The 20,961-nt window shown below is 42.8% G+C and overlaps 1 long non-coding RNA gene across 5 annotated transcripts in view; it reads right to left on the reverse strand.

Moving 5' to 3' along the window:
* LOC121009831 (uncharacterized) overlaps nt 1-20,961 on the reverse strand; it is a 147,205-nt gene that overhangs the window by 105,451 nt on the left and 20,793 nt on the right. For 3 of the 5 annotated variants that reach the window (XR_005780850.1, XR_005780847.1, XR_005780849.1), the window contains one exon: nt 12,436-13,012. The exons of 1 other annotated variant lie outside the window; for it this stretch is intronic. This is a non-coding gene — a long non-coding RNA (uncharacterized LOC121009831). Of the gene's footprint in view, nt 1-12,435; nt 13,013-20,961 lie in introns of those variants that run through there. One more of the 5 variants, XR_005780848.1, reaches the window with a different exon arrangement.

The following is a 20,961-nucleotide window of genomic DNA, read 5'->3' on the forward strand; positions in this document are numbered from 1 at the left end:
GTGAGATCATGACCTGAGCCGAAGTCGGAAGCTTAACCAAATGAGCCACCCAGGGGCCCCTCATTAGATATTTCTAACAACTGTCTGAGGCATGTTCTCTTTTACTATACATGTTTTACATATGAGGAAAACAGAGGATCAAAAAGGTTAAGACTTTTGCCAAAGTTCACAGAGCCGGTAGGTGGAGAGGCCAGGACTCCACATTCAATCTATCTGACTCCTGGCCCCCATGTTCTAAAGCAGATTCTGGACCATTTCATGGAAAAATGTTTTATGATGGAGATTTAATAAGCTCATCGGTGGCTTTCTGACATAGTGAATTCCTAGCCACTGTCAGATAGAGGCTGGACCACCCAAGGGGAGAAGTGGTTACAAATGGCACCAAGTAAAACAAGGTTGAGGATTTCCAAAACCTCAGCCCAGTTCTGATCCCGCCCTGAGAGTCCGTGAGTCTAGGCGCATTTCTCCTTTCTTCTCCCCAGAAAATCATAGGAGTTCACTGTCACAGGCACAGTGCAGGCAATACAGTCCCCCCAAAAGAAAATACTAAGAAGAGCATCACGTCAATCATCAGGCGATCAGACTGAACGCACTCACCCAGTGGAGTACTACTCAGCCGTCAGAGAAAATGTTGTAGACACATGAAGAGTTATTTTCAGCACTAGAGAGAAAATGTATGCTCCAAAATAGAATATCATATATGTATGTATGTATTTATATACATATATGTTTGTATTTATATATTCACACATACATATAGGAGGAGACATGAAGAAGAGGAGGAAGGGAGGAGGAAAGAGGAAGAATCTATCAAGTTTATCATAGTGACTTATCTCTAGATAAGTATAGAGCACTGGGGGTTGCCTATCTATATTTCTCTTTATTTTTATTACCTAAAGTTTCTGGTTTTCTATAAATGCCATGAATTTGTTTACTAAGAAGGACGCAGGAGGAACCTTAGGTTTAAAGCTAGGTGATTCCTTATTCCAAAGACACAAAACAAGCCAGATTTGGAGTCTGTCTTACTTAGTTTGATCACTTAGCCACCACACCTCCCACTATGCGACTTAATTCTTCACACTCTGAAAACCAGGCTGTGGCAGTGACCGGTGTCCAGGACCCCCTCTGGCAGCCAGTCTGACAATGGGGCCCGCTTCTACACCTTGCCTTGCACTTGCTCACGTGGTGCCCACCTCCCTGAGGACAGTTACCCAGACATACTCCTCTGGGCCTTCTAACCCAGGAGCCCTGAGGGGGAGCACTGCTCCAATCCCCACTCTCCAAACATGGCAGGAGTCAGGGCTCAGACCCCCTTCCTCAAATCTAATCCTCTGCATGTGGGGCCCCTCCCCTCAGACCTTCCAGAATCCTGCTGTCTGTAAGCCCCTCCCTGAGCAGCCTGACAGTATCTTCAGCCTTTCTGCTCCATGAGCCCAAACCTTCCACAGTTAGCATCCTCGCTGCCCCCAGCCCCTGCCCCCCGCCCCCCGTTTCTGGCCAGCCTTGCGTTTTGTTTGTGTCTGTCTGCTTTGGTTTTGTGTCCTAACTCCAAGCATAACCCTACCCCACCTGACAGATGTGGAAAGGCTTCAACTGTTCACCTACAATGGAATGCTTGACAGGAGAAATAGAACTAAGTCAGGGATGGAGAAACTCCAGGCAAGAGCAAGGGTTAGGGTGGCATTATGGGGCAAGCTGGAGAGAAAGCCTCCTCCTGAGGCAACACAGGGCCTACCAGGCAGGCTGACTCTGTGTGAACTTGTTCCAGCCACCTGGGCTGGTGGTCAGAATGGAGACACGGTTCCTACTATCCCCAGATTGTACAGTTACTTCCTGGGCCACTCTGCAGTAACAATGAAGCCCTGAAGCAACAAGAATGTGCTCACCAGAGCACCTGTGACCCAATGTGGAAAGGCCACAGAAGCATCAGAGGAAGCCTGTCCGTTGGCATCTGTTCACAAAGCTCTCCTTCCCTCATTCCAACATGGCGCTGCCTCGGCCACATGTCCATGTTGGCCGGGCAGGAGTCCTCTACAGCAGGAACAGAACCCCGCCCTCACCCCCTGGTCAAAAGCCAAAGACAACCTGGGAGAACAGTGGCTGTACGGCCCTTTGCCCTGCCCCTGCCGTTCATCCTTCTGGAAACTTCTTGACTTCAAACAAAGATCAATGCCCATACAATCTTTCCCATCTGTAGCCCACAACTTCTGGAAGTATGACAGATGTGCCTGGGCTGTTTCACGTCACAAAACTGTCACATGCATTGGGTCTATTTTTTTTAACCTACAAGAAAACAACTTGATATTTGTTATGAGTTTAAGAAACAGCCTTAGTAATGACATCAAGCTATTGAGCGGCATTCACCGTCAATTTACACTATGTAACGGAATGTGAAGCTCGATTTCCTTGTGTCACACGTATAACGATTAAATTATCAGCAGATGGAAAGTCATTCTGGGCTATAACAAGGTCCTCTGAGGTGCTAATTAACTTGGCACCTTTCTAAAAAAAAAAAAAAAAAGAACTCTGTCACACTTTGACAGGAAATGTTGCCACTTGGGGGTACTTATTGGTCCTCAGCACACTTAGGACTTCTCTGGGAGATTTTCTTTCTTCCTATTTCTTAATTGTTGGCTCCTGAAAGGTATAGTAATATCATAAACATGCTGAATCTCCCATTTGGGTCCAAAATCCACACTGCAGCAAACCCCTTCAATTGCAAAATAGAAGAAATCACCTTCTGCCAATGATACAGTATTTACTGACAATTGGTGCAGCCCAGCAAATGAGTCTGCAGGTCTCCAGAAACTTCTGGTCCCTGGTAACCTCGCTGGGTAGGAATTCAGGACCACTATGTGTTCACTCCATAGACTTCACTTCTCTCCTTTTCACAGTTTTAGAAATTCCTAGATTCTTTAAAGCTGCAGAGGGCATGGAGGCCAAGATCACAAAGTGCTCAGGCTTTCCAAGTCAACGTTTTCTCAATCTGCGATGGCTCAGGACTGAATCTCAACTACTGTACCATTTGTCTCCCCCCACCTCTGCCATTCAAAATAATTGGCATAATAAATACCCTTATTTAAAATTGTTTAAATGTGGGGGCGCCTGGGTGGCTCAGTTGGTTAAGCATCTGACTTCGGCCAGGTCATGACCTCACGGTTCATGAGTTCGAGCCCTGCATTGGGCTCTGTGCTGACAGCTCAGGGCCTGGAGCCTGCTTCAGATTCTGTGTCTCCCTCTCTCTCTGCACCTCCCCCACTCATATGCTGTCTCTCTCTCTCTCTCTCTCTCTCTCTCTCTCTCTCCCCCTCAAAAAATTAATAAACATTAAAACATTTTTTTAAATTTTTTAAATGTGATCATTGTATTGTAGTTATATTTTTATAAGGTGCTTTTATCATTTTTGAAATATACATACTGAAATGTTTGTAGATAAAATGACAAGATGGCTTGGACTTATCTCAGAAGAATCCAACGGTGAGGAGACAGTAGAAGACACAGATCAAACAACATGGCCCATAAACTGGCAAGTGTCGAAGCTGGGTGCGGGGTATGTGGGACTTCATTATACTATTATTTCTTTTTCTGTATGTTTGAACTTTTCCATAATGGAAGTTAAAATAAATTCATCACAAAGGTGAGAGAAAGATCGGAAGAGAGAGAGGGGATCAAGAATTTGACTTTGATGCTTTGGATAAAGATTGACGGAATAAATGTAGGGTGATTTCTCTTACGGTCAAGATTGTTTCCAAGGTGTATCTCAGAATTATATTATATATCTTATATTATATATCTTAAGATATATATATCTTATAAATATATCTTATATTAGGCATATAAGACTCAATTTGGGGTAGTCGTAACTCATTTGACCGAAATAATCCAAGATTTTATTTCAGATGATGGTTGACCAAAGATATTCTGAAATAGTCAGATGGCACCTGCTGTTTGCAGACATCACATGTTTAGACAAACTGGCAAGAGGACAGGTGGGAAAGGTCTGTGTGCTAAACTGATGTGAGCAGCCACTGCAGGTTGGTATGGGGACAAAAGTGTCACCTATGTGGGAGAAGGAAACAACACAAGCAACAGTTGGATTAAGGGGAATAACTTCACTTTGGATCATCTGGCATTTCAGCTTGCAAAGACAAGACAGGGAAAGGTCACAACTTTCCGGTGAGGCCAGTGTATGTTAACATTCTAATTTTGTAGGTGGAGAAATGGAGGTTCAGAAAAGTGAACTCTTTCCCAAAATCCACAACATAAGAAATAGAGCAGCCATTTACGTTCAAGTTCAGTGTGTTCTTGACCCCACTCTTTCCACATCACGACCCCCAGAGCCATCAGTTCTAAGGATGAAAAGAAGAAATGAACAGTCTTTCGAGGCATTTCCAAATACAGGGACAGAAACCACTGTTCATGAAATCAGCTTAAAATATGCCCAACTCTTACACACCATGAAGAGAACTTGGGGTAGGTGTAGTGAATTTCTGTGTTTAAAACTGTTCCTACATTCAAATATGATTGAATGGGTTCAGCAGAAAAAGACAAAAACAAAACAAAACATTTGGCCTCCTTCTGAACTAAGGTTTGAAAGAGGATAAAAAGAATCTGTCTGGTAAATGATGGAGGTAAAATTCAGCATTTAGTGAAATAAGCTTTTCCAAGTTAATTGCTGACTCACCCTAAAGGAAAAGACTAGAAGACCATGGCACACACCTCATTGTCTCTTGGGCCAAGACTGCTTCTTATTGTAAAATGAGAAGCCTGAGATATTCTGCCTTCTAAGTGAAACAGGTATCTGGGAAGAAAAGATGTTTCTAGAAGTCATTTATTGAGCAACAACAGAAGAGTAACACATCTTCCTCTAGAAAGCCAAGGAGTCCAGTATTCCCAAATAAATTCTATGGAAAATAGGTCGATCAAGACAATATATGAAGTTATATACTATATCCTCCTTTGAGAAATAATAGAACATATTAAAATCTCTGAGAAGTCCTGCAATACAGAGACTTATTGAATTTAGAGTATTTCATCTAATACATGAAATGCCCAAATGTGTTTTGCCACAGAGCCATTTTTCATAACACTTATTAATATCTCATGAAACTACAATTCCTGGAGATATCTTTCATACAAGGCAGGAGCACATTGGTGGGACTCTTGGAGAGTTATATACAGAATCTACTTTGTGTCTACAAAGTACACACACACACACACACACACACACACACACACACACAATTCATGAATGGTACTAAAGCCCCTTTGCCCCAGATGCTATATCCAAGTAGACCTATAACCCAAAGTCAAGTTGTAATTCAAGTTAATGTCATAAAGAGACAATAAGTAGTTTGTAGACCACGTGGTAAACTTAGACATGTATTCAGAAGAGGATGGGCTTGATTCTCTTTTAATACTCAGAAACAACTACTTGGAGGAAATAGAATTTGAAATTGGGCATTAAAGGAGACGTCAATCTAGACAGTAGAGAAGAGGAGGAGACAAAGACTTGTTTCAAGCAAGGAGAATGATACGCTCATATTGCGTATGACTTTACTATCACTGAGCAAGCCACATAGAGGATTCATTTTAATTATCAAGTTATTAAATTCGGCATCTTTGGTAAAACGGAAGAACTCAGGTGAAAACAATTCTGTAACTCATAAGCAATTATGGAGAAACCTCTCATTTTTCAGCCATTCTAAATAAACAAGAGCATACAGTAAATGCAATTGATTTCCCCCAACTTCTGTGAGTATGCTAATGGACTGAATTGAACTTCTGATTAAAGGTATTTTCTTCTGTCACTTCTGTGTCTATCACACTTATAACTTCATCCCAGAAGGCTACTGAGTGAATCTTATGAGCTAGAGTTTTCCCAACTCATTATTGTTTTGTGGATTTTACTCAGAAGGCCACGGTCTTGTGGGTACTGTTTCCAAATTAATTTTGGCCACTCCATCACAGTATTTTTCCAAAAGAACAGCCTGGGCTAATGACAATGCCCATTGTATAGTTACTTTACAGAGATATTTTCCTTAGAAATTGTTTCCACAAGGCTTTGTTTATATGTTTCTTCTGCCTGGAAAATCTTACCCACCTCACCTGCCATCCCCATTTTGCCTGATGAATTCCTATTCATCCATTATGACTCAGCTCAGGCATTATATATTCTAGAAAGCCTTTGTAAATGCAGGCAACAGAAATCTCTCTTGAACTAGCTTAGGATAGAAAAAAGGTGGGGGGAGGAAGCAATTCATTTTGTCAGATAACAAGATATGTACAGGCCTATCACCTAGCTTCAGGTATGACTGGATCTAGGAGCTTGGATGATATTAGATTTTGTCAATCACTCCTTCTCTCGGGGCTGTTTCCCCCAGTTCTCTGGTTTCCTTCTTAAGCATATGTCCCCACTGTTTCAGAGTGTCATCACTGTAACAGGACAATAGCACTCTAAAATTTAAGGGTGCATTTTCTCATTCGGATATCAACCTTTGCAGCCAAATTTTAATTACCTTAGATTGACTTGGGCGGGGGGGGGGGGGGCTGTCTTAATATATGTTCCATTCACAGGCAGACTTTCTCCAAATGAAAGGAAAGATGACAGCGGCCACCCCAAATATATACCCCATCAGATCGGGGTATACAACCCTGACAAAATCAGTCTCCACCAATGGCTGTGTCATAAAATTCTGAGGGGGGATGTTTATTTGTCTGGGTCGCAGGCCAGGGGTTGCTGACTCAGTCCCACTTGGAACATGTAGGATTTACTCCTCACTGGAAGGAGGTCTGTTATCTGCAGAGGAGGAAGAGGTACTAGAGAGACAAAAACAACAGCTGTCCTGACGCCTGTCCCGAGCCACCTAGGCCGGGTGGACAGCCTCTCTCCCCAGCCCTCACAGAGTCCGGGGCAAACCTCCACTCGTACAATTAACGCAACACATCACTGTCGCCTGTGTGCATCCAGCACTAAATAGTTGCGTAGCACGTGTTCACGGAACGAATGCACCAATGAATAAACACCACCTCCGAAGCGCCAAGTAGAGGCATCAGTAACTTCAGTGAAGGAGGGGGACTGCCGTGCTATAAGCAGGAAATGAGTCTATGAGTCTGAAAAAGAGATGGAGACAGGGTGCTGTTGCTGGATGAGTTGAGCGTAAGAACAAAGAGGTCTCCTCTGGTGCAAACATTCTCTTCACGGCCGCCTACGTGCAAATGATTCTGCTACGTGAGAGCCACCTGGTTTACCTTATCCAAACCATGTTGTAGATATGCTCTCCTACTTGCCCCCAAAATTAAAAATAGAACTTTCCTAGGAACTAGTAATTGCACTACTGGGTATTAACCCAAAGAATACAAAAACACTAAATCGAAGGGACACATGCACCCCTATGTTTACAGCAGCGTTATGTACAGTAGTCAAACTATGGAAACTGCCCAAGTGTCCATTGATAGATGAATGGATAAAGAAGATGTGATGTATATACAATGGAATATTATTCAGCCATATAAGAGAATGAAATCTTGCCATCTGCAATGACGTGGATGGAGCTAGAGAGTATAATGCTAAGCGAAATAAGTCAGTCAAAGAAAGACAAATACCACATGATCCCACCCATGTGTGGAATTTAGGAAACAAAACAAACAAGCAAAGGGAAAAAATCAGAGACAAACCAAGAAACAGACTCTTAACTATAGAGAACATACTGATGGTTACCAGAGGGAAGGGGAGATGGGTTAAATAGGTGATGGGGATTAAGGAGTACTATGATCATGATGAAAAATATAAAATAAAATAACATAATTTAAGAAACACTTTCCTACTGCCCCTGAAACTGCACTAATACATATCTGACCATGTGTGTAGATTCAGAGTTTAGAAAATACAGTCCCCGTAGCACTAGGCCCCTCACCTCTGCCAACGGGCAGCGTGCCCTTACCTCACTCTCCACACAACCGTTGGATGACCTCTTACCACTTCCCTTTCTGAACATGCAAATTATCAAGGGTAAGTGACACCTTAAATATGCTTCAGTGTACCTGGCCCACTTTACAGGTAAGGAAACAGACTCAGGAAGGTCAATATGGCCATGGTTACACAGCGGCTTTCCCTTTGAAGGCTGTTCCTGATTGTCTCCGTAAGTCACCATAATCACTACAATAGTGACTTAACCATCACTTATTCAAAGATTATCCACATTAAAAAGTGGGGCTGTACAGAAACGTGACAAGGGATCACACATTTGACTGCTGTATCCTGAGTCTTAAAAGGTCCTTGATTTCATGAGCTCCAGTTTTGCTCATGTGGTTAATGTTAAATGTATATGGCATAATAATATTTACCTAGAAGGTAGATGTCAATAAGGGCAGGACTTTTTGCCTATTTTTTTTCACTGACGTGCCCCTAGAACCTGTGCTTGCCACACAGTAGGTCCTCAAAAAAGTACCTGTTGAGTGAATACTTATTGAGCACTGCTTTAAGTACTTTATGTTCTCACAACTGCCTTTAATATAAATGCCAGTATCCTAATCTTATAGATTAAAAAACTGAGGCAGAGAGAATTAAAATAATTTACCTGAGATCACATAGCTACTAAGCGTTGGTGGCAAGATTCAAACCCAAGCAGTCTGGATCCAGAGCTTATACTTATAACTAGATAGGAACCACAGATGACAGATGTGCAAGTTATCAATTGCCATGCAACCAAGCACTCTTACAAAACAACCATTTTACTTGGCTCACAGTTTTGTTGGCCAGGAATTCAGAAAGGGCTCAGCCAGGCAGTTTGTCTCTGATTCACGTGGCCTTAGGTGGGGCGATCGAGGCTGGAGGGATCTGCTTCCGAGACAGCTTCGTCTTTCCCACATCTGGTGTCTTGGCAGGATTGACTGGAAAGCTGGGCACTGCTGGAGCCCTGTCTCTCCACATGGTTTCAAGCTGGTCCACATGAAGGTTAAGGTCATAGAGATCCCAGAACAAGATTTTAAGAAACAGGAAATGGAAACGGTCTTGACCTGGGTCTGGGAACTGACACAGGGTCACTTCCACCATATTCTACTGGTCTAAACAGACACAGAACCCGTGCTCTCAGTGGGACCCTACCTCTTACTGGGGAGTATGGTTAAGTGGAAGTCCAACCTAGATCGGAGATGGTGCCCACTAACTTCACACAAGTTTACTGATACCTCATAGCTCAGAATCACTGTGCCAGAAGGATGCATTTCACCAGTGAAGCATCGATGGGATCCACGTGTTAGAAGACTGTTTTGTGACAAGACTTCACCATTACAGAATCCAAAGAAGCATTTTCTGATCTTAACACAAATCTCTGAAACCAAACTTTAATTACTTTGATTGAGAGGAGGGGGGGTCTCTTCAGTCATTTTAATGTGCATTTTATGTTTCCAGATGCTCTATCCTACTTTTAGGAGGAAACGTTTCTCATTATCATAAAATTTACATGCTCATACATTTCATGAAAGACTTATTCTTTCTAGGTGATAATAAACAATTCAGTAATTTGGAGGAAAAACGTCACAGAAATAATGGTGAGAGGGTGCTACTACAGAAATCTCCAGAAGAGAGAAAGTGTGATTAGGTAGAAAGAACAAAATTCAGTTCTGCTCCTAATTCAACCATCTTAAGATGTCTGCTCAGCCTCTCGGAACCCAAGCATAACGCTTTGTGAGATAAAAGACTTTTGTGGACAGAATCCTCCAGTGTGGCACAAAACTTATCTTGTTTCTAGTCCTAATTCTGCCAAATGGACCGTAAACCCAGACAAAAGGCATTCACCTCTTTGGATGTGACGATGATGATGATACTGGTAAAGAGAACTTCTGATCACCATTGTGTGTGACCCCATATTTCCCAAACTCTCCTGCAGCTAAGAGACGGCCATGTAATTATTTCTAACCAGCAGACCATGAACACAGGCAACAGGCACAGACCAAGGCAGGTGAGAACCCAGGCCTACCTAAATTCAAAGCCCAAATTTTTAACTTCTTCCCAATATGGCTTCCTTCATTTCTTTATCTCTGTAAGTAGGAGTTTACTTTAATTGCTCTATAAGGCCCTTTCAAGGTCTAAAATATTTTGATATTATAGCTTTTGTGAATAAGTGTGGAATTCTGAAATTGGTGTTCAATGCATCAGAGGTTTACATTGACAACAGGCCTAAGAGTAATTGGATTTGTATTGATTAAAAAGAAATCACACGTAATTGTTTTCCCAACACATCCATGTTCATCGAGCTTGGGATTTTTCTTTGCTGTTTGTTTGATTGTTTAATTGATGATTATTAAGCACTCTTAGGTTCTATAGATTCCAAGTCATCAACGAGCTTGAATTGAAGGAATCAGATGCGAATGATTCAGATTTGTTTCATTCTGGTTCAAAAGTCACTGTTCCTTGTAGACACTTCCTAAAGATTCAAACCCCAAATTCATGTGAATGATGTGAGAATATCCCAACCCTTGGTTACTATTAAAATGCACAGATTTGTTTCCTGGTAGTGTTGTTTGTTAATCAACTTGTTTGAATTTTGGATTGTTTAGGAAGTCTGTGAGTACTGTCTTGAAAAACTCTGAGTTTTAACTACACTATCTCAAAAGGAGAGAACTCCAGTGAGGCTGGGAACTCATAAACATCAGGCCATAAATGAGATCAGGAAGGAAGAAAGTAGGATTAATTACAGTTCTACACCTGGGAGTAGTCAACTCCCCTCCCTCATGTTCAGAACATCCCAAAGGCAAGTGTTTACCTGCAATAAAAATAACCACAAACACACACACACACACACACACACACACACACACACACACACACACATACCACACCAGTGATAACAAGGACTCTTCCTCTAAAAATATTCCATAAACAGAAAAACCAGGGCAGCCAGGATGAGTGTGGATGTAGACAGCACTCCACATGCTGGCATTAGAAGTTCCAAACCAGAATGTCCAGATTCTTGCCCACCGCCTTAAAAGAAAAACCCAACAAGCAACCATCCTAGCGATCCCAGAGTCCCCCTGAGGCTTCTTGCAGCCTCATTCTTACCCATGAATGAATGGGAACCACCATGCCTACAGCCTGCCAGAAAAAGATCAAGATACATTTTTAAAATGTGGTAACAGACAACATGGAGATAGTATCCCCTATTCCCCCACCAAAAAAAACCCCTGAACCCCATCTTCAAAGACAAAGGCAAAGTATTTATTTATATCCATAAAACAAGAATGGGATGTTACATAAAAGGAATATCCCAAGAACATAAAAACAGTAGAGGAAATCCCTCAAAACTCAGAACAAAGTAATAAGTAGAGAAAATCTAGAAGGGAAGCATCTACTCATATCTATGCTGACAAGTAAAAAGGCAAGTGTCTAGAAAGAATACATACCTGACAGTGAACTATTTGCCTCTGGGGAGAGGGACTGGATGAATTACCTATGGATAATTCATCTTTCATGTTATACATTCCTGTAGTATTTTGATAAGCATTTATTAATTTGAAATAAAAATATAATCCTTGCTCTAACTCATTCTCCTCAAACAACTGCCAAGAGACCACTGCCACACAGACCTCTCAACAAAACACGGAATATGATGACCCTCTGCGAATATACTCCTATTTCTGTCCGTCAGCTGGTCTTTCTGAGGACTCCATTATGCTGAATTAACGCATCAGGGCGGAGCTTCTCGAAATAGGTTTTGCCCGCATACCCAGAATTCCTCAAGATGAGGCTCTGGAGGCTGCATCTTCATAAGCCTCTCTGGTAATTCCGTGCACACCAAACTTGTGTGAACCACTGCCTCGGAGCCCAGTTCGGTCTGAGACGACTGCCAGGACTGTGCCGGTGGGGCACTGCCCTCCCTCCTCAGGAAGACGGCGGCCTCCCTGCTTGACACCTGCCAAAGCTCCAGACGGCATTTCTGGCGCACAGTTGCTTGACAGCGTCACCACTGTCAAGATTAATGGTTGCTTGACAGTGTCACCAAATCTAGACTTGCGGACCCTGAACTCTAAAGGTACTGGGGGAATGAGGGATGCTCAAACATGCACCATTGCGGATTTTCCAGACGAAGAAAGAGTACAGTGAGAGCACAAATACGATGTTCTGGGACAGTTTCAACTCGAGGTAACCCAAGGTCTTAACCCCGTGGCTGGACGGCTAATTCACCAACTTCCCTTCTCAAGATCAGCATCATCGCCCGACATTCCAGTAGAAACAAAACAGGCCCCCAAAGCCAACCTAGCCTGGAGTCCAAGCTCTTTAGATGCTGAGCTTTTGTCTGCTCCTGAATAAATTCAATAAAGTGCAGTAACCATTATAATAAATGTAGATGTCACTAATTACAACACTAGATTTTAAGTGCAACACTAGTGTCTCAAGTGGCCTGTAAAACTGAGTAAAATCACAGCCAATTCAAATTTAATTAAAACTATCAGTTTAATTTAGTTTGCTTTTACAATAAAAACTACACTAACCCATTAACTGCATTCTGAATCTCCCATTACGCCAAACAACCAGCAGCTTGAGGGCCTCCACTTTGGTGAATGGTGCAATGCATTCATTTACCTTGTTATCCAGCGAAGTTTCAGTTGTTCTAGATCCAGTAAACGACCAATTTTTGTCTTTGAAAATGAGGCTCTTAGATTCATTCAGGTAATTCACCGTGTGGGTAGAAGAGGCTTTTCTCCAGCTTCTTGTGCTTTTGTAAATTCATCCTCAAGGCACCTTCTGGGGACTTGATCATGGTATCCGATCTCCAGGTGAACTTCCAGTGGCCAAGAAGGGGTCCTTGGAAACCGAATGAAAGAGCTCGGAGACTCTGGGCAATCATGACCTGCCCCTAGTCCTGCTTCCACACACTGAGTAGCCTTAGACAAACTTTCTCCCTTTCCAGAACCTCCGTTTCCTCTTGTTGGAGGAGATCAGAGCAGATTGGTGCTTCCAAAGACTCGACTTTCACGATCTCTGTCGCATCCAGGCATTACCTGTTAGCACCTGCAATTCATATATACTGAGTACAATAGGTTTCCGAGGTACCAGCTGCTTCAGCCTCATCCTGAACAGTAATATTTATGAACTCATGTGGTTTCATGTACTGGTTGTACACTTTTTTTCCAACAGAATTAAAGTAAACATAAAACAACTAAAATTATTTAAAATGTTTAGCTAACATTGGGACATCTGGGTGGCTCAGTCGGTTGGGCGTCCGACTTCGGCTCAGGTCATGATCTCACGGTCTGTGAGTTCGAGCCCCGCCTCAGGCTCTGTGCTGACAGCTCAGAGCCTGGAGCCTGCTTCAGATTCTATGTCTCCCTCTATCTCTCTGCCCCTCCCCTGCTCATACTCTGTCTCTCTCTGTCTCAAAAATAAACAAGAACATTAAAAAAAATTTTTTTTACTGTTGAGCTAACATGATCCTACATACCCCAATGGATTTTGTATCACATTGGGAGAATGTTAGCCTCCCTGACCTCTAAGATTCCCTTCCTGCTCCAGGGATTTGCAAGTCTATGAACAAGAATTTTATCACTTGACTCAGGTGAGCAAATGAACACGCACGCAAACGTACTGCCTACAGGGCTTGTCTGCTTCAGAGCAGAGAGGGTAGTGTCTGTTGAGAGAGAAGCGCTGATCAGAAACAAAATTCAGAAGGTCATACATTTCAGTTTAGACGGAGAGAAAGACTTCCAGTAGTTGAGCAAATTCACAACAAACCGTACAGTTCAGCTGAGGGTTGAGGAAAGAAAGGTAAACCCTGGAGGAAGGAAGAACTAAGGTATGAAGGGAAAGTAGTTCTGTGAGAGGCTTTGCAATCTTTTCATGGCATAGAAGACAGCAACCTGGGGCTCAGAGGAACATCTGTTGGGGCCTGAATGGAGAGTCCCGCAGGTGCACTCCACTCTGGGTCCTCCTGGCTCAAGGATGCCTCTTCCGGTGATGAAAGCGTAATGAGAAAACCCACGTGCAAATGAGGCAAGGGATCGCGGGAGAAGAATCCACATGTTACCTGGCTGGGTCTCCCTCATGGCGAGATCTGGGAAGGGATATGCCACCAAGGACGAGGTCATTAAGAGAAGAATTTGAGATTTATGTGGAAGGGTTGACTGCAGTTGGAGTTTCGTAAGGAATTCAGAGAACTGGGCTGTGACTTCTCCTGTTGTGATAATTCAGCCAGGGTTGGGATAGTCAGGTACCACAGATCCATTCTGAGTCCCTGCAGCGCTGCGTGCATAGAAAGGGAAATGCTCACTGTCATGGTGGCCTGAAGAGGAGAAGAGCAAAGCAGAGCATCACCCAGGATGTGGCTGAGCTAGGACACGGAGTCAACAGAAACCTATTGAGAGAGTGAATATACAGCAACCGATGGCCAGACTGTATGTGACAAGAGAGCTCTGACCCACAAGCTCTGCAGCAGCCAGACCAGGAAGCCAAACCACAAACTGCAACTATCAATCCAAAACATTCAGGGCTTGGTCAACAACACCCAGCTTCCCTAATTTTTTCTCCTTCTCCAACTCAGGACCAACTTCAGAAAGCCACATATGTTCTGGAAACCAATCACATAGGCTGCCCGACTTCCAGCCACCCCCAGCTTCCCCATAAGAACAGCCTCCAAGAAGGGCATACTTGAAACGTCCCTTGTTTTCGCTATACAACATCCCTTCTCCCTTGCCTGCCTGGGAGCCTCTGCCCAACACTAGTTTGGGCTTCCGCTTGTTCTCATTTGGATGGTCACTGTTTTATTTCTACTGTTATCTGAAACTGCCTAAAATTCTGAGCAGGGCCCACATCCATCTCAAAGTCCACTGGCTTAAGTAGGAGATACATCACTTGCCTTTGGTGATCTATCTGCACATAATTTTTAGGTTGTCCTTTCACTCATGACATACAACATAACACATACACTTGTGTGTGTCACACACACTACCAGAAGACTTGGCTTGAATCATTTATGTATTCAACTGAATTATTCATGTCCTCATTTCAAGCTTGTTAAAGGCTCCCACCCAAATTTACCCTGTGTGTGTTAAGCCTATACTGGCGCAATTGTTTCGATTTATGCGTCACTCAGGGCCGAAACCATGGAGGCAAGCCCTTACCAAAAACATCTGAGGATACTGCAGCTATCTGAAACTGAATGACTGTGTTTATGCTGGACTCAACATATAAACGATTTTCTGAGACCAAGGGTCAGCAAACTATGACTGTGTGTTTGGCCCACTGCCTGTTTTGTAAATAAAGTTTTATTGGCACACAGCCACGCCTTTTCATTTACCTATTATCTATGGCCGTTTTTACCCTATAATGGCAGAGGTGAGTAGCTGCAACAAAGATGATAAGGCCCACACCCAGATCCACCCTTTTCTGCCCTAATCTGTGCCTAGGAGACCAAGCAGACTGCAACTCCCAGATCCCCTTTCCTGCCAGCATCCACTTGGGTTTGATCAATGGGAAGTAGATCAGAGGGTGGAAGGAGAGGGGGGCCAGAGTATTTCTTCCCTGCTTTGCCAAATCTACAATGGTACCTGTCTTCCTACTATCACAGCTCCTTCCAGATGGCTTCCCCATCTATACTGCCAGTTTTCACCGGGTTCCCATAATGTTATATACATCCTAGGGGTTGAGAGAGCTTCTTACTATGGCTAGTCAGTAATGACCTCACTCACCATCCCTTGTCCATTTTTGTAACACTGCCCATATTTCAGTTGTTTTGTCCCTCCATTTGAATCATCTGGGAGCAACCCTGCCCATATCTAGGTTAATAACGTCCCACCAACTGAACCCTCTGAAACTCTATTTGAACCAAGTTTCTTGCTGGGACCCTGACCAATACAGCCCTTGTCTGTACTTCAGTAACTCACTTAGTTAATCAACTAGCCTAACCCACTCACTCATGACATAAGGTCAAAACACATTCACCCAATATATGCGTGAACACACAGCATTATATCAGAGAACAGGCATTTAAAAGCTGACATTTATATTCAAAAAAATATTTTTTAATCAGCCTTGCTCACTCCAATTCTGGTAGTGTACTTTCAGGAGAAGCAGCTCTTTCCATGAACAATCAGAGTTTATGTAAGGCCATCCATCCATATGAGCAGATGAACATCATTATAAGCCCGCTCTCAAGATTGCAATGTTCCCAAACATTATGCTATGCAGTCAACAGTTACAATGAGTCAGGAGCTCACTGCTCACCAGTAAGTGGCACTGGCCTTTTTGTTCTCTTCTGAGTCAATCTCTTTATTGTTTCACTCCTTTGGTAGAGATTGTTTTAATATGTCCCATTTCTGAGCAAATTCTCTCAGCTCATCTTCAAAATTCTGAAATTCCACTTGGGTTCCCACTGGGCTGTGTTTGTTTATAAGGTCACGAAAGGTTTCTTTAAGCTAAATCAAGCTGGGTAGCATTGCTGTGCCTGAAGTTTTCTGTAAGCAATATCTGTAGCAAGACGAAATGGGTTTTAAATCATTTGTAAGAGACTGAGTTCCTTGTCCAGGCCAACCCTCAGGACATTTCTTGCCTGTTTTTTTTTGTTTTGTTTTGTTTTGTTTTGTTTTGTTTTGTTGTTTTTTTTTTTTTTATGTTGAATGACATAATGGATGTGAAAGTTCTTTGTGAACCATAAAGACCTTTGTAATGTAGGGGATTATGACGATGATCTCAGAGTTTGGGAACATCCTGTCTCCTCGGGTTTATTTTATTCCCCATTTTTCAGGGGTCATCAGATTTCTAAAGGAGACCAGAACTCTTTTCCAAGATTTCCTTTTACATTTGCAATAGAGTAGAACCTAATTAATAATACAATTATTCACTTATTTACAAAATATTTATTGGATACTTTCTATGTACTAAGCATTGGCCAGGATGCTGGGGATAAAAGAGCCAATGACATAGTTCCTGTCCTTCAGGAACTTAACTTTTATTTGGTTCTCACTCCATGCCAGGCACAGTGCTAAATACTTCACTCACATTATCTCAATTAGTATTTATAACTATGCTTAGTTAATTACACTATCCACATTTTGCACTTAACACATAATAGCAGAAACAATGATGTCAATGATGAACATTTATTGAGTGCTTACTGTGTCAGATGATGACCTAAATGCTTTACAAGCATCTCAGTTAATCCTCAAAATCCCCATAAGAGTATTACATTGTTCCTATTTCCCAACTAACGACTAACATTTATTGACCACTTAATATTGGCAAGTGTGACCCTAAGCACTTTATGTGAATTATATCATTTAATTCTTTCAAGAACATCATGAAGGAGATACTACTATTATCCAAATGCTTAAAGAACATGCCCATGTTCGTATGGCTGGAGCTGGTGGAGTTGACATTCTAACTCAGCTCTTTAGAAAGCCCGTGACCTTAACCATGACGCTAAACTGGCTCTCAAGAACACATTATTCCCAGAATAACTGACTCTCAGTTGACAAAAAGATGTCAAGGTATACATCACAGCCAACATTGAAGGAAGATCGTTGAGAAATCTGAAAGCAGATGTTGTTTTTATTCACCTTGTAGTCTTGTTGCATGATAGCTTCCAAATTTCAAAAAAAGACTTCAATGTATCTTAATTTACTTTGTATTTGCACTGTCAGTAAATAGGCCTCTAAAAAACGACGGGCAGAGAAACACAAAGGGCTTAAAACCTTGAATTCTCCTGAACTCACTGCTGGTACCAATGCTTTCTAGGTAAAGCCTTATTCTGTAATATTTCAGATTCACCTGAGATTTCCTCCTGAGTATTTCTAGAGAGGGGTACAAGAAATGTGGAAATTTTGTCAAATATAATGATATTCTGAAAACTATTCCTCAAAACACACGTGTGTGCACTGCCCCCCCAACACACACACACACACACACACACACACACACACACACACACGCAAGAATTTCTTTTGTAACATTCAGCAAAATCCCTTGCATTGAGCAAGAACTCAATACATGGCTGTAGAACAGAATGGAATGAAATAGAAAGTAATAGAGCAGAATAATATAGAATAAAATGTCACAAGTTCAAATGGAAAGAAACTGCATAGACTAGAATGTCTAGTAATTAAATACAACAGCATAGATAAGAATGGAAGAAAACTGATGCCCGACATCTGTTTTGATATATTATCATTTCTTTATACTTGCAGAATTCAAAAGGAGGGCTTGTCTGAATAGCTGGTCCCTGACAGCCACAGCAGCTCATGCTGGACTGTAGATCAAAACAGGGCCACTCAGCAGTGGAGGAGTCCCCCCTCCCCAGAAGACCCTCAGTTCAGAGCATCCAACACCAGGAATCTCCTTTTATTTCCAGGTAGGAGAGGAGCTAGGGAATCCTAAATTTGCATAGTTCCCTTTTAACTTCTGCCTTCCTTGAGGGGGAAAGCTCCTATGTCCAGGGTCCTTGCTGATGCTGGACATGAGATACATCCAGAACAAAATTTTGAGCTAAAATCACATATATAGAGTTTTGGCTTTGGGTAGTCTGTCTACAGTCCTCAGAAAGCCTATGCTGAAGGACCTGCATATTGGTAAGAGGTTATGCAAATGTGTCTAGCTCCTGGTTGCCTAATACCTTCAGAGAAGGCACAAGCACTTCCAAAGAGCATTGTTCCAAGAGCTGCCCTGGGTCAGCTTTGGACCAGGCCTGTTATCCAGAGAGGGGCTCTATCCTGCATCACCAGGGTATCCTTGGGGATCATGTCCTTAAACGGAAGGCTGTGAGCCTGGATATCAAGAAGGAAGACTGAGCCCAAGAAGCCTGATCTATTTAAAGGTGCTGGTGGGAATGGGAAAGTCTCTGGTGAATCGAGAGAGTCAAAGAGTCTCCATGACAAGACCACAGACATCTCACCAACTCCCCTCATAGAGACACATATGTATTGGTTCTGTTTCTCTGGAGAAGCCTGACTAATTCACCATGGCTTTGCCCTCTCCTCTATTAATGTATGATGTATTAATGCTTCCCCTATTGATTCCTGTGTGTGTGTGTGTGTGTGTGTGTGTACGTACATTTTTAGAAAGTTTGTATAAACATGGGAAAAGTTCTGGAGAGACACATAGCAGATACAGTGGTTTCCTCCTCCTCCCTGCCCCAACCCCTCAGGGAGTAGGGGGAGTACGTACAGCTTGGTGGAGACGTTTGTTTTGCTTTGCTTTTTATAATAATCACTGAAATACACTAAGTGCTTGCTAAATGCTCAGAGACATGCTAGCGTGCTACCTATACAACATCGATTAATATGCATAATAGCCCTGTAAATAATGCTCACTCTATTTTACAGGAGCTTGAACTAAGGCCTCGGGAGGGTAAATAATGACCCCAAATTCGTTAAGACTTGAATGCTACGAAGCCACCGTTCAATCCCAGGTCTGTCTGATCCAAAACTGTGCTCTGTCCATGATGTACTGTCTCCACGAAGGGATGATTGTAACATAAATAATATATATACACATATACATACATATATAAACATGTATAAAATAAAAACCTACACGTACATATGTGTACAAATAGAGAAAACATTTTTTTCAATGTACCTATGTTACTCCTACGTTTTTTTTAAGAATAGATTTCAGTATTTACCCCAAAACAATACAAATGAGTAAGATCTGGGAAAGGAAAAAAGAGGGATAAATTCAGGGAAGAATAATCTTTTCACTGTCACTGCTTTATTTTGTATTTCCCCAAAAGCAGAGCCTGAGACAAGGACTCGGGTACATGTCGTTCATTTGGGAGGTGATCCAGGGAAAGAGAAAAAGCTGAGACAAGGAAGTACATTGGGGTCACTGCTGCAGGCAACATGGTTTGATTTGGCCAGGGTGTCTGAGAAGCAAACAAAGTGCCTCTCAGAACTGCCCACCTGAAAGAAGAGAAGCTGAGCCATTTCCCACTGGTTTCTTCTGATCCCCTTCATGGAGGTTTATCCCCAGGGGCATTAACTCCTGGCCGAGAGAGAAAGCTTTTGAGGTGGAAGTCTGCCACTTGAGTGTGTCTTATCTGAGGCTGAAATACAGGTAGGCAAGGGGAGGTGACAGAGGATTCCACAGGAATCAGTCACATGCACCATGTGAAGATTACCTCCGGGGGGGATCTTTTCTGTTTTGTTAAGATCATCGTTGTTTCTTAAGCAGGCTTTGTTCCAAGGAAAACCCGGGATCCTTCCCACAGGCCATTCCTTTGAGCCAGCCCCAACCAGCACTCCACTGGCACACAGCTCTGAACGGACGTGGCTGGGACAGAGGGGGCGCCCGCCAGCAGACAGAGATGCAGGGGCAAGGCGGCCCACGAGGGAACCTGGCTTCTTCACGGACAGGCCTTTCCGACGAACCTCACGAGCCCACCGGCTCCCTTGCTCTGAAGCGATGCTCAGAGAAGGGACGGACCAGGAGGAAGAGTTTCGTGTCAAATTGCCCCTGAACTTTCAACTCCATCGCTGCTCACAGCTGCCGTGCGTAAGAATCCTAGCGAGAGCTTCCAAGGTTTTTATACACGTGTGGGCAGGAGAGGAGGTGAGGAAGTGAACCAGAGATGAAGAACTCCAAATTACGAGAAGAATGCCAACTGTCAATAATCAAAATAATTCTTCTCTGCATAATCAACACCACGTCGGCACAGCTGCTGAGGAGGAAACAATAAACTGCAGGCAAAAATAAAAGTGTCTCTTTCTCTCCTGCTACCTTACAAGGAAAACACACACTGGAGCACGGCTTTGTGGAGTAGCTCCTAAAGCATGCAATCAACATTTCCTTGAAACTACAGCTGGCGTCTTGCATCCAGCAAACGGCTCTCTTTCCACATTATTATTTATTTAGACCTTGTAGAGATGCTTTAGCACTCAATCGCTAGGCCATTCGCTTGACAACTGATGGTGCTGCTCGATGCCGCTCCTCACGTTGGAATGTCGACGTTACGCGTTTACACGGATGTCCAT

Source organism: Herpailurus yagouaroundi, unplaced genomic scaffold, assembly GCF_014898765.1.
Source record: "Herpailurus yagouaroundi ecotype Mexico unplaced genomic scaffold, PumYag 190, whole genome shotgun sequence".
NCBI lineage: Eukaryota > Metazoa > Chordata > Mammalia > Carnivora > Felidae > Herpailurus > Herpailurus yagouaroundi.